Below are 23,721 nucleotides of genomic sequence, written 5' to 3'. Positions count from 1 at the left end.
GCTAAGCTCACTTGAGAAGTACAAGTGCCAGAGTTCCTTTCCGGGGCACCATGAAGAGATCAAATTCGTAGCATGCGGGTACTGCTTTCCTCCTAAGCTGTGCATTCGCAGCCAGCCTGAAGGTGTTCATTTTGTGGATACAGTCTCTTGGGGTTGCCGGCTAAGCTCACTTGGGAAGTACAAGTGCCAGAGATCCTTTCCGGGGCACCATCAAGATATCAAATTCGTAGCATGCGGGTACTGCTTTCCCCCTAAGCTGTGCATTCGCAGCCAGCTTGAAGGTGTTCATTTTGTGGATAGAGTCTCGTGAAGATCCCGGCTAAGCTCACTTGGGAAGTACAAGTGCCAGAGTTCCTTTCCGGGGCACCATCAAGAGATCAAATTCGTAGCATGCCGGTAAAGGTTTCCTCCTACGCTGTGCATTCACAGCCAGGTTCACGGTGTTCCTTTTGTGGTTGGACACTCGTGGAGATGCCGGCTAAGCTCACTTGAGAAGTACAAGTGCCAGAGTTCCTTTCCGGGACACCATGAAGAGATCATATTCGTAGCATGCGGGTACTGCTTTCCTCCTAAGCTGTGCATTCACAGTCAGCCTGAAGGTGTTCATTCTGTGGATACAGTCTCTTGGGGTTGCCGGCTAAGCTCACTTGGGAAGTACAAGTGCCAGAGTTCCTTTCCGGGGCACCATCAAGATATCAAATTCGTAGCATGCGGGTACTGCTTTCCTGCTAAGCTGTGCATTCGCAGCCAGCTTGAAGGTGTTCACTTTGTGGATAGAGTCTCGTGAAGATGCCGGCTAAGCTCACTTGGGAAGTACAAGTGCCAGAGTTCCTTTCCGGGGCACCATCAAGTGATCAAATTCGTAGCATGCGGGTAAAGCTTTCCTCCTAATCTGTTCATTCGCAGCCAGCTTCAAATTGTTGTTTTGTGGTTACACTCTGGTGGAGAGTCCGGCTAAGCTCACTTGAGAATTCCAAGTGCCAGAATTCCTTTCCGGGGCACAATGAAGAGATCAAATTCGTAGCATGCGGGTAAAGCTTTCCTCCTAAGCTGTGCATTCGCAGCCAGCTTCAAGTTGTTGTTTTGTGGTTACACTCTAGTGTAGAGTCTGGCTAAGCTCACTTGGGAAGTACAAGTGCCAGAGTTCCTTTCCCGGGCACCATGAAGAGATCATATTCGTAGCATGCGGGTACTGCTTTCCTCCTAAGCTGTGCATTCCCAGCCAGCCTGAAGGTGTTCATTTTGTGGATAGAGTCTCGTAGATATGCTGGCTAAGCTCACTTGGGAAGTCCAAGTGCCATGGTTCCTTTCCGGGGCACCATGAAGAGATCAAATTCGTAGCATGCGGGTACTGCTTTCCTCGAAAGCTGTGCATTCACAGCCACCCTGAAGTTGTTCATTTTGTGGATCGAGTCTCTTGGGGTTGCCGGCTAAGCTCACTTGGGAAGTACAAGTGGCAGAGTTCCTTTCTGGGGCACCATCAAGTGATCAAATTCGTAGCATGCGGGTAAAGCTTTCCTCCTAAGCTGTGCATTCGCAGCCAGCTTCAAGTTGTTGTTTTGTGGTTACACTCTAGTGTAGAGTCCGGCTAAGCTCACTTGGGAAGTACAAGTGCCAGAGATCCTTTCCGGGGCACCATCAAGAGATCAACTTCGTAGCATGCGGGTACTGCTTTCCTCCTAAGCTGTGCATTCGCAGACAGCCTGAAGGTGTTAATTTTGTGGATAGCGTCTCGTGGATATGCCGGCTAAGCTCACTTGGGAAGTACAAGTGCCAGAGTTCCTTTCCGGCGCACCATCAAGAGGTCAAATTCGTAGCATGCGGGTAAATCTTTCCACCTAAGCTGTGCATTCACAGCCAGGTTCAAGGTGCTGCTTTTGTGGTTTAGACTCTCGGGGAGATGCCGGATAAGCTCACTTGAGAAGTACAAGTGCCAGAGTTCATTTCCGGGGCACCATCAAGAGATCAAATTCGTAGCATGCGGGTACCGCTTTCCTCCTAAGCTCTGCATTCGCAGGCAGCTTGAAGGTGTTCATTTTGTGGAGAGAGTCTCGTGGAGATGCCGGCTAAGCTCACTTGGGAAGTACAAGTGCCAGAGTTCCTTTCCGGGGCACCATCAAGAGATCACAGCATGCGGGTAAAGGTTTCCTCCTACGCTGTGCATTCGCAGCCAGGTTCATGGTGTTACTTTTGTGGTTAGACTCTCGTGGAGATGCCGGCTAAGCTCACTTGAGAAGTATAAGTGCCAGAATTCTTTTCCGCATCACAATGAAGAGATCAAATTCGTAGCATGCGGGTACTGCTTTCCTCCTAAGCTGTGCATTCGCAGCCAGCTTGAAGGTGTTCATCTTGTGGATAGAGTCTCGTGAAGATGCCGGCTAAGCTCATTTGGGAAGTACAAGTGCCAGAGTTCCTTTCTGGGGCACCATCAAGAGGTCAAATTCATAGCATGCGGGTAAAACTTTCCTCCTAAGCTGTGCATTCGCAGCCAGCTTCAAGGTGTTGCTTTTGTGATTATACTCTCGTGGAGATGCCGACTAAGCTCACTTGAGAAGTACAAGAGCCAGAAATCCTTTCCGGGGCACCATCAAGAGATCAAATTCGTAGCATGCCGGAAAAGGTTTCCTCCTACGCTGTGCATTCACAGCCAGGTTCACGGTGTTCCTTTTGTGGTTGGACACTCGTGGAGATGCCGGCTAAGCTCACTTGGGAAGTACAAGTGCCAGAGTTCCTTTCCGGGGCACCATGAAGACATCAAATTCGTAGCATGCGGGTACCGCTTTCCTCCTAAGCTATGCATTCGCAGCCAGCCTGAAGGTGTTCATTTTGTGGATAGAGTCTTGTGGAGATGCCGGCTAAGCTCACATGGGAAGTACAAGTGCCAGAGTTCCTTTCCGGGGCACTATCAAGAGATAAAATTCGTAGCATGCGGGTAAAGCTTCCTCCTAAGCTATGCATTCGCAGCCAGCTTCAAGGTGTTGTTTTTGTGGTTACACTATGGTGTAGAGTCCGGCTAAGCTCACTTGGGAAGTACAAGTGCCAGAGTTCCTTTCCCGGGCACCATCAAGAATTCAAATTTGTAGCATGCGGGTACTGCTTTCCTTCTCAGCTGTGCATTCGCAGCCAGCTTGAAGGTGTTCATTTTGTGGGTAGGGTCTCATGAAAATGCCGGCTAAGCTCACTTGGGAAGTACAAGTGCCAGAGTTCCTTTCCGGGGCACCATCAAGAGATCAACTTCGTAGCATGCGGGTACTGCTTTCCTCCTAAGGTGTGCATTCGCAGACAGCCTGAAGGTGTTTATTTTGTGGATAGCGTCTCGTGGATATGCCGGCTAAGCTCACTTGGGAAGTACAAGTGCCAGAGTTCCTTTCCGGGGCACCATCAAGATATCAAATTCGTAGCATGCGGGTACAGCTTTCCCCCTAAGCTGTGCATTCGCAGCCAGCCTGAAGGTGTTCATTTTGTGGATACAGTCTCTTGGGGTTGCCGGCTAAGCTCACTTGGGATGTACAAGTGCCAGAGATCCTTTCGGGGGCACCATCAAGATATCAAATTCGTAGCATGTGGGTACTGCATTCCTGCTAAGCTGTGCATTCGCAGCCAGCTTGAAGGTGTTCATTTTGTGGATAGAGTCTCGTGAAGATGCCGGCTAAGCTCACTTGGGAAGTACAAGTGCCAGAGTTCCTTTCCGGGGCACCATCAAGTGATCAAATTCGTAGCATGCGGGTAAAGCTTTCCTCCTAAGCTGTTCATTCGCAGCCAGCTTCAAGTTGTTGTTTTGTGGTTACACTCTGGTGGAGAGTCCGGCTAAGCTCACTTGAGAAGTCCAAGTGCCAGAGTTCCTTTCTGGGGCACCATGAAGAGATCATATTCGTAGCATGCGGGTACTGCTTTCCTCCTAAGCTGTGCATTCGCAGCCAGCCTGAAGGTGTTCATTTTGTGGACAGAGTCTCGTAGAGATGCCGGCTAAGCTCACTTGGGAAGTCCAAGTGCCAGGGTTCCTTTCCGGGGCACCATGAAGAGATCAAATTCGTAGCATGCGGGTACTGCTTTCCTCCTAAGCTGTGCATTCGCAGCCAGCCTGAAGGTGTTCGTTCTGTGGATACAGTCTCTTGGGGTTGCCGGCTAAGCTCACTTGGGAAGTACAAGTGCCAGAGATCCTTTCAGGGGCACCATCAAGATATCAAATTCGTAGCATGCGCGTACTGCTTTCCTGCTAAGCTGTGCATTCGCAGCCAGCTTGAAGGTGTTCATTTTGTGGATAGAGTCTTGTGAAAATGCCGGCTAAGCTCACTTGGGAAGTACAAGTGCCAGAGTTCCTTTCCGGGGTACCATCAAGTGATCAAATTCGTAGCATGCGGGTAAAGCTTTCCTCCTAAGCTGTTCATTCGCAGTCAGCTTCAAGTTGTTGTTTTGTGGTTACACTCTGGTGGAGAGTCCGGCTAAGCTCACTTGAGAATTCCAAGTGCCAGAATTCCTTTCCGGGGCACAATGAAGAGATCAAATTCGTAGCATGCGGGTAAAGCTTTCCTCCTAAGCTGTGCATTCGCAGCCAGCTTCAAGTTGTTGTTTTGTGGTTACACTCTAGTGTAGAGTCTGGTTAAGCTCACTTGGGAAGTACAAGTGCCAGAGTTCCTTTCCCGGGCACCATGAAGAGATCATATTCGTAGCATGCGGGTACTGCTTTCCTCCTAAGCTGTGCATTCCCAGCCAGCCTGAAGGTGTTCATTTTGTGGATAGAGTCTCGTAGAGATGCTGGCTAAGCTCACTTGGGAAGTCCAAGTGCCATGGTTCCTTTCCGGGGCACCATGAAGAGATCAAATTCGTAGCATGCGGGTACTGCTTTCCTCGAAAGCTGTGCATTCACAGCCACCCTGAAGTTGTTCATTTTATGGATCGAGTCTCTTGGGGTTGCCGGCTAAGCTCACTTGGGAAGTACAAGTGGCAGAGTTCCTTTCTGGGGCACCATCAAGTGATCAAATTCGTAGCATGCGGGTAAAGCTTTCCTCCTAAGCTGTGCATTCGCAGCCAGCTTCAAGTTGTTGTTTTGTGGTTACACTCTAGTGTAGAGTCCGGCTAAGCTCACTTGGGAAGTACAAGTGCCAGAGATCCTTTCCGGGGCACCATCAAGAGATCAACTTCGTAGCATGCGGGTACTGCTTTCCTCCTAAGCTGTGCATTCGCAGACAGCCTGAAGGTGTTAATTTTGTGGATAGCGTCTCGTGGATATGCCGGCTAAGCTCACTTGGGAAGTACAAGTGCCAGAGTTCCTTTCCGGGGCACCATCAAGAGGTCAAATTCGTAGCATGCGGGTAAATCTTTCCACCTAAGCTGTGCATTCACAGCCAGGTTCAAGGTGCTGCTTTTGTGGTTTAGACTCTCGGGGAGATGCCGGATAAGCTCACTTGAGAAGTACAAGTGCCAGAGTTCATTTCCGGGGCACCATCAAGAGATCAAATTCGTAGCATGCGGGTACCGCTTTCCTCCTAAGCTCTGCATTCGCAGGCAGCTTGAAGGTGTTCATTTTGTGGAGAGAGTCTCGTGGAGATGCTGGCTAAGCTCACTTGGGAAGTACAAGTGCCAGAGTTCCTTTCCGGGGCACCATCAAGAGATCACAGCATGCGGGTAAAGGTTTCCTCCTACGCTGTGCATTCGGAGCCAGGTTCATGGTGTTACTTTTGTGGTTAGACTCTCGTGGAGATGCCGGCTAAGCTCACTTGAGAAGTATAAGTGCCAGAATTCTTTTCCGCATCACAATGAAGAGATCAAATTCGTAGCATGCGGGTACTGCTTTCCTCCTAAGCTGTGCATTCGCAGCCAGCTTGAAGGTGTTCATCTTGTGGATAGAGTCTCGTGAAGATGCCGGCTAAGCTCATTTGGGAAGTACAAGTGCCAGAGTTCCTTTCTGGGGCACCATCAAGAGGTCAAATTCATAGCATGCGGGTAAAATTTTCCTCCTAAGCTGTGCATTCGCAGCCAGCTTCAAGGTGTTGCTTTTGTGATTATACTCTCGTGGAGATGCCGACTAAGCTCACTTGAGAAGTACAAGAGCCAGAAATCCTTTCCGGGGCACCATCAAGAGATCAAATTCGTAGCATGCCGGAAAAGGTTTCCTCCTACGCTGTGCATTCACAGCCAGGTTCACGGTGTTCCTTTTGTGGTTGGACACTCGTGGAGATGCCGGCTAAGCTCACTTGGGAAGTACAAGTGCCAGAGTTCCTTTCCGGGGCACCATGAAGACATCAAATTCGTAGCATGCGGGTACCGCTTTCCTCCTAAGCTATGCATTCGCAGCCAGCCTGAAGGTGTTCATTTTGTGGATAGAGTCTTGTGGAGATGCCGGCTAAGCTCACATGGGAAGTACAAGTGCCAGAGTTCCTTTCCGGAGCACTATCAAGAGATAAAATTCGTAGCATGCGGGTAAAGCTTCCTCCTAAGCTATGCATTCGCAGCCAGCTTCAAGGTGTTGTTTTTGTGGTTACACTATCGTGTAGAGTCCGGCTAAGCTCACTTGGGAAGTACAAGTGCCAGAGTTCCTTTCCCGGGCACCATCAAGAATTCAAATTTGTAGCATGCGGGTACTGCTTTCCTTCTCAGCTGTGCATTCGCAGCCAGCTTGAAGGTGTTCATTTTGTGGGTAGCGTCTCATGAAAATGCCGGCTAAGCTCACTTGGGAAGTACAAGTGCCAGAGTTCCTTTCCGGGGCACCATCAAGAGATCAACTTCGTAGCATGCGGGTACTGCTTTCCTCCTAAGGTGTGCATTCGCAGACAGCCTGAAGGTGTTTATTTTGTGGATAGCGTCTCGTGGATATGCCGGCTAAGCTCACTTGGGAAGTACAAGTGCCAGAGTTCCTTTCCGGGGCACCATCAAGATATCAAATTCGTAGCATGCGGGTACTGCTTTGCCCCTAAGCTGTGCATTCGCAGCTAGCCTGAAGGTGTTCATTTTGTGGATACAGTCTCTTGGGGTTGCCGGCTAAGCTCACTTGGGATGTACAAGTGCCAGAGATCCTTTCCGGGGCACCATCAAGATATCAAATTCGTAGCATGCGGGTACTGCATTCCCCCTAAGCTGTGCATTCGCAGCCAGCTTGAAGGTGTTCATTTTGTGGATAGAGTCTCGTGAAGATGCCGGCTAAGCTCACTTGGGAAGTACAAGTGCCAGAGTTCCTTTCCGGGGCACCATCAAGTGATCAAATTCGTAGCATGCGGGTAAAGCTTTCCTCCTAAGCTGTTCATTCGCAGCCAGCTTCAAGTTGTTGTTTTGTGGTTACACTCTGGTGGAGAGTCCGGCTAAGCTCACTTGAGAAGTCCAAGTGCCAGAGTTCCTTTCTGGGGCACCATGAAGAGATCATATTCGTAGCATGCGGGTACTGCTTTCCTCCTAAGCTGTGCATTCGCAGCCAGCCTGAAGGTGTTCATTTTGTGGATAGAGTCTCGTAGAGATGCCGGCTAAGCTCACTTGGGAAGTCCAAGTGCCAGGGTTCCTTTCCGGGGCACCATGAAGAGATCAAATTCGTAGCATGCGGGTACTGCTTTCCTCCTAAGCTGTGCATTCGCAGCCAGCCTGAAGGTGTTCGTTCTGTGGATACAGTCTCTTGGGGTTGCCGGCTAAGCTCACTTGGGAAGTACAAGTGCCAGAGATCCTTTCCGGGGCACCATCAAGATATCAAATCCGTAGCATGCGCGTACTGCTTTCCTGCTAAGCTGTGCATTCGCAGCCAGCTTGAAGGTGTTCATTTTGTGGATAGAGTCTTGTGAAAATGCCGGCTAAGCTCACTTGGGAAGTACAAGTGCCAGAGTTCCTTTCCGGGGTACCATCAAGTGATCAAATTCGTAGCATGCGGGTAATGCTTTCCTCCTAAGCTGTTCATTCGCAGTCAGCTTCAAGTTGTTGTTTTTGGTTACACTCTAGTGTAGAGTCCGGCTAAGCTCACTTGGGAAGTACAAGTGCCAGAGATCCTTTCCGGGGCACCATCAAGAGATCAACTTCGTAGCATACGGGTACTGCTTTCCTCCTAAGCTGTGCATTCGCAGACAGCCTGAAGGTGTTAATTTTGTGGATAGCGTCTCGTGGATATGCCGGCTAAGCTCACTTGGGAAGTACAAGTGCCAGAGTTCCTTTCCGGGGCACCATCAAGAGGTCAAATTCGTAGCATGCGGGTAAATCTTTCCACCAAAGCTGTGCATTCACAGCCAGGTTCAAGGTGCTGCATTTGTGGTTTAGACTCTCGGGGAGATGCCGGCTAAGCTCACTTGAGAAGTACAAGTGCCAGAGTTCATTGCCGGGGCACCATCAAGAGATCAAATTCGTAGCATGCTGGTACCGCTTTCCTCCTAAGCTCTGCATTCGCAGGCAGCTTGAAGGTGTTCATTTTGTGGAGAGAGTCTCGTGGAGATGCCGGCTAAGCTCACTTGGGAAGTACAAGTGCCAGAGTTCGTTTCCGGGGCACAATCAAGAGATCACAGCATGCGGGTAAAGGTTTCCTCCTACGCTGTGCATTCGCAGCCAGGTTCATGGTGTTACTTTTGTGGTTAGACTCTCGTGGAGATGCCGGCTAAGCTCACTTGAGAAGTATAAGTGCCAGAATTCCTTTCCGCGTCACAATGAAGAGATCAAATTCGTAGCATGCGGGTACTGCTTTCCTCCTAAGCAGTGCATTCGCAGCCAGCCAGAAGGTGTTCATTTTGTGGATAGATTCTCGTGGAGATGCCGGCTAAGCTCACTTGGGAAGTACAAGTGCCAGAGTTCCTTTCCGGGGCACCATCAAGAGGTCAAATTCATAGCATGCGGGTAAAACTTTCCTCCTAAGCTGTGCATTCGCAGCCAGCTTCAAGGTGTTGGTTTTGTGGTTATACTCTCGTGGAGATGCCGGCTAAGCTCACTTGGGAAGTACAAGTGCCAGAGTTCCTTTCCCGGGCACCATCAAGAGATCAAATTCGTAGCATGCGGGTACTGCTTTCCTCCTAAGCTGTGCATTCGCAGCCAGCTTGAAGGTGTTCATTTTGTGGATAGAGTCTCGTGAAGATGCCGGCTAAGCTCACTTGGGAAGTACAAGTGCCAGAGTTCCTTTCCGGGGCACCATCAAGAGGTCAAATTCATACCATGTGGGTAAAACTTTCCTCCTAAGCTGTGCATTCGCAGCCAGCTTCAAGGTGTTGCTTTTGTGGTTATACTCTCGTGGAGATGCCGACAAAGCTCACTTGAGAAGTACAAGTGCCAGAATTCCTTTCCGGGGCACCATCAAGAGATCAAATTCGTAGCATGTAGGTAAAGGTTTCCTCCTACGCTGTGCATTCACAGCCAGGTTCACGGTGTTCCTTTTGTGGTTGGACACTCGTGGAGATGCCGGCTAAGCTCACTTGAGAAGTACAAGTGCCAGAGTTCCTTTCCGGGGCACCATGAAGAGATCATATTCGTAGCATGCGGGTACTGCTTTCCTCCTAAGCTGTGCATTCGCAGTCAGCCTGAAGGTGTTCATTCTGTGGACACAGGCACTTGGGGTTGCCGGCTAAGCTCACTTGGGAAGTACAAGTGCCAGAGATCCTTTCCCGGGCACCATCAAGAGATCAAATTCGTAGCATGCGGGTACTGCTTTCCTCCTCAGCTGTGCATTCGCAGCCAGCTTGAAGGTGTTCATTTTGTGGATAGAGTCTCGTGAAGATGCCGGCTAAGCTCACTTGGGAAGTACAAGTGCCAGAGTTCCTTTCCGGGGCACCATCAAGTGATCAAATTCGTAGCATGCGGGTAAAGCTTTCCTCCTAAGCTGTTCATTCGCAGCCAGCTTCAAGTTGTTGTTTTGTGGTTACACTCTAGTGTAGAGTCCGGCTAAGCTCACATGGGAGGTACAAGTGCCAGAGTTCCTTTCCCGGGCACCATGAAGAGATCATATTCGTAGCATGCGGGTACTGCTTTCCTCCTAAGCTGTGCATTCCCAGCCAGCCTGAAGGTGTTCATTTTGTGGATAGAGTCTCGTAGAGATGCCGGCTAAGCTCACTTGGGAAGTCCAAGTGCCAGGGTTCCTTTCCGGGGAACCATGAAGAGATCAAATTCGTAGCATGCGGGTACTGCTTTCCTCGAAAGCTGTGCATTCGCAGCCACCCTGAAGGTGTTCATTTTGTGGATCGTCTCTTGGGGTTGCCGGCTAAGCTCACTTGGGAAGTACAAGTGCCAGAGTTCCTTTCCCGGGCACCATCAAGAGATCAAATTCGTAGCATGCGGGTACTGCTTTCCTCCTAAGCTGTGCATTCGCAGCCAGCTTGAAGGTGTTCATTTTGTGGATAGAGTCTCGTGAAGATGCCGGCTATGCTCACTTGGGAAGTACAAGTGCCAGAGATCCTTTCCGGGGCACCATCAAGATATCAAATTCGTAGCATGCGCGTACTGCTTTCCTGCTAAGCTGTGCATTCGCAGCCAGCTTGAAGGTGTTCATTTTGTGGATAGAGTCTTGTGAAAATGCCGGCTAAGCTCACTTGGGAAGTACAAGTGCCAGAGTTCCTTTCCGGGGTACCATCAAGTGATCAAATTCGTAGCATGCGGGTAATGCTTTCCTCCTAAGCTGTTCATTCGCAGTCAGCTTCAAGTTGTTGTTTTTGGTTACACTCTAGTGTAGAGTCCGGCTAAGCTCACTTGGGAAGTACAAGTGCCAGAGATCCTTTCCGGGGCACCATCAAGAGATCAACTTCGTAGCATACGGGTACTGCTTTCCTCCTAAGCTGTGCATTCGCAGACAGCCTGAAGGTGTTAATTTTGTGGATAGCGTCTCGTGGATATGCCGGCTAAGCTCACTTGGGAAGTACAAGTGCCAGAGTTCCTTTCCGGGGCACCATCAAGAGGTCTAATTCGTAGCATGCGGGTAAATCTTTCCACCAAAGCTGTGCATTCACAGCCAGGTTCAAGGTGCTGCTTTTGTGGTTTAGACTCTCGGGGAGATGCCGGCTAAGCTCACTTGAGAAGTACAAGTGCCAGAGTTCATTTCCGGGGCACCATCAAGAGATCAAATTCGTAGCATGCTGGTACTGCTTTCCTCCTAAGCTCTGCATTCGCAGGCAGCTTGAAGGTGATCATTTTGTGGAGAGAGTCTCGTGGAGATGCCGGCTAAGCTCACTTGGGAAGTACAAGTGCCAGAGTTCGTTTCCGGGGCACAATCAAGAGATCACAGCATGCGGGTAAAGGTTTCCTCCTACGCTGTGCATTCGCAGCCAGGTTCATGGTGTTACTTTTGTGGTTAGACTCTCGTGGAGATGCCGGCTAAGCTCACTTGAGAAGTATAAGTGCCAGAATTCCTTTCCGCGTCACAATGAAGAGATCAAATTCGTAGCATGCGGGTACTGCTTTCCTCCTAAGCAGTGCATTCGCAGCCAGCCAGAAGGTGTTCATTTTGTGGATAGATTCTCGTGGAGATGCCGGCTAAGCTCACTTGGGAAGTACAAGTGCCAGAGTTCCTTTCCGGGGCACCATCAAGAGGTCAAATTCATAGCATGCGGGTAAAACTTTCCTCCTAAGCTGTGCATTCGCAGCCAGCTTCAAGGTGTTGGTTTTGTGGTTATACTCTCGTGGAGATGCCGGCTAAGCTCACTTGGGAAGTACAAGTGCCAGAGTTCCTTTCCCGGGCACCATCAAGAGATCAAATTCGTAGCATGCGGGTACTGCTTTCCTCCTAAGCTGTGCATTCGCAGCCAGCTTGAAGGTGTTCATTTTGTGGATAGAGTCTCGTGAAGATGCCGGCTAAGCTCACTTGGGAAGTACAAGTGCCAGAGTTCCTTTCCGGGGCACCATCAAGAGGTCAAATTCATACCATGTGGGTAAAACTTTCCTCCTAAGCTGTGCATTCGCAGCCAGCTTCAAGGTGTTGCTTTTGTGGTTATACTCTCGTGGAGATGCCGACAAAGCTCACTTGAGAAGTACAAGTGCCAGAATTCCTTTCCGGGGCACCATCAAGAGATCAAATTCGTAGCATGTAGGTAAAGGTTTCCTCCTACGCTGTGCATTCACAGCCAGGTTCACGGTGTTCCTTTTGTGGTTGGACACTCGTGGAGATGCCGGCTAAGCTCACTTGAGAAGTACAAGTGCCAGAGTTCCTTTCCGGGGCACCATGAAGAGATCATATTCGTAGCATGCGGGTACTGCTTTCCTCCTAAGCTGTGCATTCGCAGTCAGCCTGAAGGTGTTCATTCTGTGGACACAGGCACTTGGGGTTGCCGGCTAAGCTCACTTGGGAAGTACAAGTGCCAGAGATCCTTTCCCGGGCACCATCAAGAGATCAAATTCGTAGCATGCGGGTACTGCTTTCCTCCTCAGCTGTGCATTCGCAGCCAGCTTGAAGGTGTTCATTTTGTGGATAGAGTCTCGTGAAGATGCCGGCTAAGCTCACTTGGGAAGTACAAGTGCCAGAGTTCCTTTCGGGGGCACCATCAAGTGATCAAATTCGTAGCATGCGGGTAAAGCTTTCCTCCTAAGCTGTTCATTCGCAGCCAGCTTCAAGTTGTTGTTTTGTGGTTACACTCTAGTGTAGAGTCCGGCTAAGCTCACATGGGAGGTACAAGTGCCAGAGTTCCTTTCCCGGGCACCATGAAGAGATCATATTCGTAGCATGCGGGTACTGCTTTCCTCCTAAGCTGTGCATTCCCAGCCAGCCTGAAGGTGTTCATTTTGTGGATAGAGTCTCGTAGAGATGCCGGCTAAGCTCACTTGGGAAGTCCAAGTGCCAGGGTTCCTTTCCGGGGAACCATGAAGAGATCAAATTCGTAGCATGCGGGTACTGCTTTCCTCGAAAGCTGTGCATTCGCAGCCACCCTGAAGGTGTTCATTTTGTGGATCGTCTCTTGGGGTTGCCGGCTAAGCTCACTTGGGAAGTACAAGTGCCAGAGTTCCTTTCCCGGGCACCATCAAGAGATCAAATTCGTAGCATGCGGGTACTGCTTTCCTCCTAAGCTGTGCATTCGCAGCCAGCTTGAAGGTGTTCATTTTGTGGATAGAGTCTCGTGAAGATGCCGGCTATGCTCACTTGGGAAGTACAAGTGCCAGAGTTCCTTTCCGGGGCACCATCAAGAGGTCAAATTCATACCATGCGGGTAAAACTTTCCTCCTAAGCTGTGCATTCGCAGCCAGCTTCAAGGTGTTGCTTTTGTGGTTATACTCTCGTGGAGATGCCGACAAAGCTCACTTGAGAAGTACAAGTGCCAGAATTCCTTTCCGGGGCACCATGAAGAGATCAAATTCGTAGCATGTAGGTAAAGGTTTCCTCCTACGCTGTGCATTCACAGCCAGGTTCACGGTGTTCCTTTTGTGGTTGGACACTCGTGGATATGCCGGCTAAGCTCACTTGAGAAGTACAAGTGCCAGAGTTCCTTTCCGGGGCACCATGAAGAGATCATATTCGTAGCATGCGGGTACTGCTTTCCTCCTAAGCTGTGCATTCGCAGTCAGCCTGAAGGTGTTCATTCTGTGGATACAGGCACTTGGGGTTGCCGGCTAAGCTCACTTGGGAAGTACAAGTGCCAGAGATCCTTTCTGGGGCACCATCAAGATATCAAATTCGTAGGATGCGGGTACTGCTTTCCTGCTAAGCTGTGCATTCGCAGCCAGTTTGAAGGTGTTCATTTTGTGGATAGAGTCTCGTGAAGATGCCGGCTAAGCTCACTTGGGAAGTACAAGTGCCAGAGTTCCTTTCCGGGGCACCATCAAGTGATCAAATTCGTAGCATGCGGGTAAAGCTTTCCTCCTAAGCTGTTCATTCGCAGCCAGCTTCAAGTTGTTGTTTTGTGGTTACACTCTAGTGTAGAGTCCGGCTAAGCTCACTTGGGAGGTACAAGTGCCAGAGTTCCTTTCCCGGGCACCATGAAGAGATCATATTCGTAGCATGCGGGTACTGCTTTCCTCCTAAGCTGTGCATTCCCAGCCAGCCTGAAGGTGTTCATTTTGTGGATAGAGTCTCGTAGAGATGCCGGCTAAGCTCACTTGGGAAGTCCAAGTGCCAGGGTTCCTTTCCGGGGCACCATGAAGAGATCAAATTCGTAGCATGCGGGTACTGCTTTCCTCGAAAGCTGTGCATTCGCAGCCACCCTGAAGGTGTTCATTTTGTGGATAGTCTCTTGGGGTTGCCGGCTAAGCTCACTTGGGAAGTACAAGTGACAGAGTTCCTTTCCCGGGCACCATCAAGAGATCAAATTCGTAGCATGGGGGTACTGCTTTCCTCCTAAGCTGTGCATTCGCAGCCAGCTTGAAGGTGTTCATTTTGTGGATAGAGTCTCGTGAAGATGCCGGCTAAGCTCACTTGGGAAGTACAAGTGCCAGAGTTCCTTTCCGGGGCACCATCAAGAGGTCAAATTCATACCATGCGGGTAAAACTTTCCTCCTAAGCTGTGCATTCGCAGCCAGCTTCAAGGTGTTGCTTTTGTGGTTATACTCTCGTGGAGATGCCGACAAAGCTCACTTGAGAAGTACAAGTGCCAGAATTCCTTTCCGGGGCACCATCAAGAGATCAAATTCGTAGCATGTAGGTAAAGGTTTCCTCCTACGCTGTGCATTCACAGCCAGGTTCACGGTGTTCCTTTTGTGGTTGGACACTCGTGGATATGCCGGCTAAGCTCACTTGAGAAGTACAAGTGCCAGAGTTCCTTTCCGGGGCACCATGAAGAGATCATATTCGTAGCATGCGGGTACTGCTTTCCTCCTAAGCTGTGCATTCGCAGTCAGCCTGAAGGTGTTCATTCTGTGGATACAGGCACTTGGGGTTGCCGGCTAAGCTCACTTGGGAAGTACAAGTGCCAGAGATCCTTTCTGGGGCACCATCAAGATATCAAATTCGTAGCATGCGGGTACTGCTTTCCTGGTAAGCTGTGCATTCGCAGCCAGTTTGAAGGTGTTCATTTTGTGGATAGAGTCTCGTGAAGATGCCGGTAAGCTCACTTGGGAAGTACAAGTGCCAGAGTTCCTTTCCGGGGCACCATCAAGTGATCAAATTCGTAGCATGCGGGTAAAGCTTTCCTCCTAAGCTGTGCATTCGCAGCCAGCTTCAAGTTGTTGTTTTGTGGTTACACTCTAGTGTAGAGTCCGGCTAAGCTCACTTGGGAGGTACAAGTGCCAGAGTTCCTTTCCCGGGCACCATGAAGAGATCATATTCGTAGCATGCGGGTACTGCTTTCCTCCTAAGCTGTGCATTCCCAGCCAGCCTGAAGGTGTTCATTTTGTGGATAGAGTCTCGTAGAGATGCCGGCAAAGCTCACTTGGGAAGTCCAAGTGCCAGGGTTCCTTTCCGGGGCACCATGAAGAGATCAAATTCGTAGCATGCGGGTACTGCTTTCCTCGAAAGCTGTGCATTCGCAGCCACCCTGAAGGTGTTCATTTTGTGGATAGTCTCTTGGGGTTGCCGGCTAAGCTCACTTGGGAAGTACAAGTGCCAGAGTTCCTTTCCCGGGCACCATCAAGAGATCAAATTCGTAGCATGCGGGTACTGCTTTCCTCCTAAGCTGTGCATTCGCAGCCAGCTTGAAGGTGTTCATTTTGTGGATAGAGTCTCGTGAAGATGCCGGCTAAGCTCACTTGGGAAGTACAAGTGCCAGAGTTCCTTTCCGGGGCACCATCAAGAGGTCAAATTCATACCATGCGGGTAAAACTTTCCTCCTAAGCTGTGCATTCGCAGCCAGCTTCAAGGTGTTGCTTTTGTGGTTATACTCTCGTGGAGATGCCGACAAAGCTCACTTGAGAAGTACAAGTGCCAGAATTCCTTTCCGGGGCACCATCAAGAGATCAAATTCGTAGCATGTAGGTAAAGGTTTCCTCCTACGCTGTGCATTCACAGCCAGGTTCACGGTGTTCCTTTTGTGGTTGGACACTCGTGGAGATGCCGGCTAAGCTCACTTGAGAAGTACAAGTGCCAGAGTTCCTTTCTGGGGCACCATGAAGAGATCATATTCGTAGCATGCGGGTACTGCTTTCCTCCTAAGCTGTGCATTCGCAGTCAGCCTGAAGGTGTTCATTCTGTGGATACAGGCACTTGGGGTTGCCGGCTAAGCTCACTTGGGAAGTACAAGTGCCAGAGATCCTTTCCGGGGCACCATCAAGGTATCAAATTCGTAGCATGCGGGTACTGCTTTCCTGCTAAGCTGTGCATTCGCAGCCAGCTTGAAGGTGTTCATTTTGTGGATAGAGTCTCGTGAAGATGCCGGCTAAGCTCACTTGGGAAGTACAAGTGCCAGAGTTCCTTTCCGGGGCACCATCAAGTGATCAAATTCGTAGCATGCGGGTAAAGCTTTCCTCCTAAGCTGTTCATTCGCAGCCAGCTTCAAGTTGTTGTTTTGTGGTTACACTCTGGTGGAGAGTCCGGCTAAGCTCACTTGAGAAGTCCAAGTGCCAGAATTCCTTTCCGGGGCACAATGAAGAGATCAAATTCGTAGCATGCGGGTAAAGCTTTCCTCCTAAGCTGTGCATTCGCAGCCAGCTTCAAGTTGTTGTTTCGTGGTTACACTCTAGTGTAGAGTCCGGCTAAGCTCACTTGGGAAGTACAAGTGCCAGAGTTCCTTTCCCGGGCACCATGAAGAGATCATATTCGTAGCATGCGGGTACTGCTTTCCTCCTAACCTGTGCATTCCCAGCCAGCCTGAAGGTGTTCATTTTGTGGATAGAGTCTCGTAGAGATGCGGGCTAAGCTCACTTGGGAAGTCCAAGTGCCAGGGTTCCTTTCCGGGGCACCATGAAGAGATCAAATTCGTAGCATGCGGGTACTGCTTTCCTCCTAAGCTGTGCATTCGCAGCCACCCTGAAGGTGTTCATTTTGTGGATAGAGTCTCTTGGGGTTGCCGGCTAAGCTCACTTGGGAAGTACAAGTGCCAGAGTTCCTTTCCCGGGCACCATCAAGAGATCAAATTCGTAGCATGCGGGTACTGCTTTCCTCCTAAGCAGTGCATTCGCAGCCAGCTTTAAGGTGTTCATTTTGTGGATAGATGTCGAGAAGATGCCGGCTAAGCTCACTTGGGAAGTGCAGGTGCCAGAGTTCCTTTCCGGGGCACCATCAAGTGATCAAATTCGTAGTATGCGGGTAAAGCTTTCCTCCTAAGCTCTGCTTTCGCAGGCAGCTTCAAGTTGTTGTTTTGTGGTTACACTCTGGTGGAGAGTCCGGCTAATCTCACTTGAGAAGTCCAAGTGCCAGAGTTCCTTTCCGGGGCACCATGAAGAGATCAAATTCGTAGCATGCGGGTACCGCTTTCCTCCTAAGCTGTGCATTCGCAGGCAGCTTGAAGGTGTTCATTTTGTGGATAGAGTCTCATGGAGATGCCGGCTAAGCTCACTTGAGAAGTACAAGTGCCAGAGTTCATTTCCGCGGCATCATCAAGAGATCAAATTCGTAGCATGCGGGTAAAGCTTTCCTCCTAAGCTGTGCATTCGCAGCCAGCTTCAAGGTGTTCCATTTGTGGATAGACTCTCGGGCAGATGCTCGCGAAGCTCACTTCGGAAGTACAAGTGCCAGAGTTCCTTTCCGGGGCACCATCAAGAGGTCAAATTCGTAGCATGCGGGTAAAACATTCCTCCTAAGCTGTGCATTCACAGCCAGGTTCAAGGTGCTGCTTTTGTGGTTTAGACTCTCGGGGAGATGCCGGCTAAGCTCACTTGGGAAGTACAAGTGCCAGAGTTCATTTCCGGGGCACCATCAAGGATCAAAATCGTAGCATGCGGGTACCACTTTCCTCCTAATCTCTGCATTCGCAGGCAGCTTGAAGGTGTTCATTTTGTGGAGAGAGTCTCGTGGAGATGCCGGCTAAGCTCACTTGAGAAGTATAAGTGCCAGAGTTCCTTTCCGTGGCACCATCAAGAGATCACAGCATGCGGGTAAAGGTTTCCTCCTACGCTGTGCATTCGCAGCCAGGTTCAAGGTGTTACTTTTGTGGTTAGACTCTCGTGGAGATGCCGGCTCACCTCACTTGAGAAGTACAAGTGCCAGAATTCCTTTCCGCGTCACCATGAAGAGATCAAATTCGTAGCATGCGGGTACTGCTTTCCTCCTAAGCAGTGCATTCGCAGCCAGCCAGAAGGTGTTCATTTTGTGGATAGTTTCTCGTGGAGATGCCGGCTAAGCTCACTTGGGAAGTACAAGTGCCAGAGTTCCTTTCCGGGGTACCATGAAGAGATCAAATTCGTAGCATGCGGGTACTGCTTTCCTCCTCAGCTGTGCATTCGCAGCCAGCCTGAAGGTGTTCATTTTGTGGATACAGTCTCTTGGGGTTGCCGGCTAAGCTCACTTGGGAAGTACAAGTGCCAGAGTTCCTTTCCGGGGCACCATCAAGATATAAAATTCGTAGCATGCGGGTACTGCTTTCCTCCTAAGCTGTGCATTCGCAGCCAGCTTGAAGGTGTTCATTTTGTGGATAGCGTCTTGTGGATATGCCGGCAAAGCTCACCTGGGAAGTAAAAGTGCCCGAGTTCCTTTCCGGGGCACGATCAAGTGATCAAATTCGTAGCATGCGGGTAAAGATTTCCCCCTAAGCTGTTCATTCGCAGCCAGCTTCAAGTTGTTCTTTTGTGGTTACACTCTGGTGGAGAGTCCGGCTAATCTCACTTGAGAAGTCCAAGTGCCAGAGTTCCTTTCCGGGGCACCATGAAGACATCAAATTTGTAGCATGCGGGTACTGCTTTCCTCCTAAGCTATGCATTCGCAGCCAGCCTGAAGGTGTTCATTTTGTGGATAGAGTCTTGTGGAGATGCCGGCTAAGCTCACATGGGAAGTACAAGTGCCAGAGTTCCTTTCCGGGGCACTATCAAGAGATAAAATTCGTAGCATGCGGGTAAAGCTTCCTCCTAAGCTATGCATTCGCAACCAGCTTCAAGGTGTTGTTTTTGTGGTTACACTATGGTGTAGAGTCCGGCTAAGCTCACTTGGGAAGTACAAGTGCCAGAGTTCCTTTCCCGGGCACCATCAAGAGATCAAATTTGTAGCATGCGGGTACTGCTTTCCTTCTCAGCTGTGCATTCGCAGCCAGCTTGAAGGTGTTCATTTTGTGGGTAGCGTCTCGTGAAGATGCCGGCTAAGCTCACTTGGGAAGTACAAGTGCCAGAGTTCCTTTCCGGGGCACCATCAAGAGATCAACTTCGTAGCATGCGGGTACTGCTTTCCTCCTAAGGTGTGCATTCGCAGACAGCCTGAAGGTGTTAATTTTGTGGATAGCGTCTCGTGGATATGCCGGCTAAGCTCACTTGGGAAGTACAAGTGCCAGAATTCCTTTCCGGGGCACCATCAAGAGATCAAATTCGTAGCATGCCGGTAAAGGTTTCCTCCTACGCTGTGCATTCACAGCCAGGTTCACGGTGTTCCTTTTGTGGTTGGACACTCGTGGAGATGCCGGCTAAGCTCACTTGAGAAGTACAAGTGCCAGAGTTCCTTTCCGGGGCACCATGAAGAGATCAAATTCGTAGCATGCGGGTACTGCGTTCCGCCTAAGCTGTGCATTCGCAGCCAGCCTGAAGGTGTTCATTTTGTGGATACAGTCTCTTGGGATTGCCGGCTAAGCTCACTTGGGATGTACAAGTGCCAGAGTTCCTTTCCGGGGCACCATCAAGATATCAAATTCGTACCATGCGGGTACTGCTTTCCCCCTAAGCTGTGCATTCGCAACCAGCTTGAAGGTGTTCATTTTGTGGATAGAGTCTCGTGAAGATGCCGGCTAAGCTCACTAGGGAAGTACAAGTGCCAGAGTTCCTTTCCGGGGCACCATGAAGAGATCAAATTCGTAGCATGCGGGTAAAGCTTTCCTCCTAAGCTGTGCATTCGCAGCCAGCTTCAAGTTGTTGTTTTGTGGTTACACTCTGGTGTAGAGTCCGGCTAAGCTCACTTGGGAAGTACAAGTGCCAGAGTTCCTTTCCCGGGCACCATGAAGAGATCATATTCGTAGCATGCGGGTACTGCTTTCCTCCTAAGCTGTGCATTCCCAGCCAGCCTGAAGGTGTTCATTTTGTGGATAGAGTCTCGTAGAGATGCGGGCTAAGCTCACTTGGGAAGTCCAAGTGCCAGGGTTCCTTTCCGGGGCACCATGAAGAGATCAAATTCGTAGCATGCGGGTACTGCTTTCCTCGAAAGCTGTGCATTCGCAGCCACCCTGAAGGTGTTCATTTTGTGGATCGAGTCTCTTGGGGTTGCCGGCTAACCTCAGTTGGGAAGTACAAGTGCCAGAGTTCCTTTCCCGGGCACCATCAAGAGATCAAATTCGTAGCATGCGGGTACTGCTTTCCTCCTAAGCTGTGCATTCAAAGCCAGCTTTAAGGTGTTCATTTTGTGGATAGAGTGTCGTGAAGATGCCGGCTAAGCTCACTTGGGAAGTACAGGTGCCAGAGTTCCTTTCCGGGGCACCATCAAGTGATCAAATTCGTAGTATGCGGGTAAAGCTTTCCTCCTAAGCTCTGCATTCGCAGGCAGCTTCAAGTTGTTGTTTTGTGGTTACACTCTGGTGGAGAGTCCGGCTAAGCTCACTTGAGAAGTCCAAGTGCCAGAGTTCCTTTCCGGGGCACCATGAAGAGATCAAATTCGTAGCATGCGGGTACTGCTTTCCTCCTAAGCTGTGCATTCACAGCCAGCTTGAAGGTGTTCATTTTGTGGATAGAGTCTCATGGAGATGCCGGCTAAGCTCACTTGAGAAGTACAAGTGCCAGAGTTCATTTCCACGGCATCATCAAGAGATCAAATTCGTAGCATGCGGGTAAAGCTTTCCTCCTAAGCTGTGCATTCGCAGCCAGCTTCAAGGTGTTCCATTTGTGGATAGCCTCTCGGGCAGATGCTCGCGAAGCTCACTTCGGAAGTACAAGTGCCAGAGTTCCTTTCCGGGGCACCATCAAGAGGTCAAATTCGTAGCATGCGGGTAAAACTTTCCTCCTAAGCTTTGCATTCACAGCCAGGTTCAAGGTGCTGCTTTTGTGGTTTAGACTCTCGGCGAGATGCCGGCTAAGCTCACTTGGGAAGTACAAGTGCCCGAGTTCCTTTCCGGGGCACGATCAAGTGATCAAATTCGTAGCATGCGGGTAAAGATTTCCTCCTAAGCTGTTCATTCGCAGCCAGCTTCACGTTGTTCTTTTGTGGTTACACTCTGGTGGAGAGTCCGGCTAATCTCACTTGAGAAGTCCAAGTGCCAGAGTTCCTTTCCAGGGCACCATGAAGACATCAAATTCGTAGCATGCGGGTACCGCTTTCCTCCTAAGCTATGCATTCGCAGCCAGCCTGAAGGTGTTCATTTTGTGGATAGAGTCTTGTGGAGATGCCGGCTAAGCTCACATGGGAAGTACAAGTGCCAGAGTTCCTTTCCGGGGCACTATCAAGAGATAAAATTCGTAGCATGCGGGTAAAGCTTCCTCCTAAGCTATGCATTCGCAGCCAGCATCAAGGTGTTGTTTTTGTGGTTACACTATGGTGTAGAGTCCGGCTAAGCTCACTTGGGAAGTACAAGTGCCAGAGTTCCTTTCCCGGGCACCATCAAGAGATCAAATTTGTAGCATGCGGGTACTGCTTTCCGCCTAAGCTGTGCATTCGCAGCCAGCCTGAAGGTGTTCATTTTGTGGATACAGTCTCTTGGGGTTGCCGGCTAAGCTCACTTGGGATGTACAAGTGCCAGAGTTCCTTTCCGGGGCACCATCAAGATATCAAATTCGTACCATGCGGGTACTGCTTTCCCCCTAAGCTGTGCATTCGCAGCCAGCTTGAAGGTGTTCATTTTGTGGATAGAGTCTCGTGAAGATGCCGGCTAAGCTCACTAGGGAAGTACAAGTGCCAGAGTTCCTTTCCGGGGCACCATGAAGAGATCAAATTCGTAGCATGCGGGTAAAGCTTTCCTCCTAAGCTGTGCATTCGCAGCCAGCTTCAAGTTGTTGTTTTGTGGTTACACTCTGGTGTAGAGTCCGGCTAAGCTCACTTGGGAAGTACAAGTGCCAGAGTTCCTTTCCCGGGCACCATGAAGAGATCATATTCGTAGCATGCGGGTACTGCTTTCCTCCTAAGCTGTGCATTCCCAGCCAGCCTGAAGGTGTTCATTTTGTGGATAGAGTCTCGTAGAGATGCGGGCTAAGCTCACTTGGGAAGTCCAAGTGCCAGGGTTCCTTTCCGGGGCACCATGAAGAGATCAAATTCGTAGCATGCGGGTACTGCTTTCCTCGAAAGCTGTGCATTCGCAGCCACCCTGAAGGTGTTCATTTTGTGGATCGAGTCTCTTGGGGTTGCCGGCTAACCTCAGTTGGGAAGTACAAGTGCCAGAGTTCCTTTCCCGGGCACCATCAAGAGATCAAATTCGTAGCATGCGGGTACTGCTTTCCTCCTAAGCTGTGCATTCAAAGCCAGCTTTAAGGTGTTCATTTTGTGGATAGAGTGTCGTGAAGATGCCGGCTAAGCTCACTTGGGAAGTACAGGTGCCAGAGTTCCTTTCCGGGGCACCATCAAGTGATCAAATTCGTAGTATGCGGGTAAAGCTTTCCTCCTAAGCTCTGCATTCGCAGGCAGCTTCAAGTTGTTGTTTTGTGGTTACACTCTGGTGGAGAGTCCGGCTAAGCTCACTTGAGAAGTCCAAGTGCCAGAGTTCCTTTCCGGGGCACCATGAAGAGATCAAATTCGTAGCATGCGGGTACTGCTTTCCTCCTAAGCTGTGCATTCACAGCCAGCTTGAAGGTGTTCATTTTGTGGATAGAGTCTCATGGAGATGCCGGCTAAGCTCACTTGAGAAGTACAAGTGCCAGAGTTCATTTCCACGGCATCATCAAGAGATCAAATTCGTAGCATGCGGGTAAAGCTTTCCTCCTAAGCTGTGCATTCGCAGCCAGCTTCAAGGTGTTCCATTTGTGGATAGCCTCTCGGGCAGATGCTCGCGAAGCTCACTTCGGAAGTACAAGTGCCAGAGTTCCTTTCCGGGGCACCATCAAGAGGTCAAATTCGTAGCATGCGGGTAAAACTTTCCTCCTAAGCTTTGCATTCACAGCCAGGTTCAAGGTGCTGCTTTTGTGGTTTAGACTCTCGGCGAGATGCCGGCTAAGCTCACTTGGGAAGTACAAGTGCCCGAGTTCCTTTCCGGGGCACGATCAAGTGATCAAATTCGTAGCATGCGGGTAAAGATTTCCTCCTAAGCTGTTCATTCGCAGCCAGCTTCACGTTGTTCTTTTGTGGTTACACTCTGGTGGAGAGTCCGGCTAATCTCACTTGAGAAGTCCAAGTGCCAGAGTTCCTTTCCAGGGCACCATGAAGACATCAAATTCGTAGCATGCGGGTACCGCTTTCCTCCTAAGCTATGCATTCGCAGCCAGCCTGAAGGTGTTCATTTTGTGGATAGAGTCTTGTGGAGATGCCGGCTAAGCTCACATGGGAAGTACAAGTGCCAGAGTTCCTTTCCGGGGCACTATCAAGAGATAAAATTCGTAGCATGCGGGTAAAGCTTCCTCCTAAGCTATGCATTCGCAGCCAGCATCAAGGTGTTGTTTTTGTGGTTACACTATGGTGTAGAGTCCGGCTAAGCTCACTTGGGAAGTACAAGTGCCAGAGTTCCTTTCCCGGGCACCATCAAGAGATCAAATTTGTAGCATGCGGGTACTGCTTTCCCCCTAAGCTGTGCATTCGCAGCCAGCTTGAAGGTGTTCATTTTGTGGATAGAGTCTCGTGAAGATGCCGGTAAGCTCACTTGGGAAGTACAAGTGCCAGAGTTCCTTTCCGGGGCACCATGAAGAGATCAAATTCGTAGCATGCGGGTAAAGCTTTCCTCCTAA

This window comes from Kogia breviceps, chromosome 9, assembly GCF_026419965.1.
Source record: "Kogia breviceps isolate mKogBre1 chromosome 9, mKogBre1 haplotype 1, whole genome shotgun sequence".
Lineage (NCBI taxonomy): Eukaryota > Metazoa > Chordata > Mammalia > Artiodactyla > Physeteridae > Kogia > Kogia breviceps.
This window is presented reverse-complemented; position numbering follows the sequence as displayed.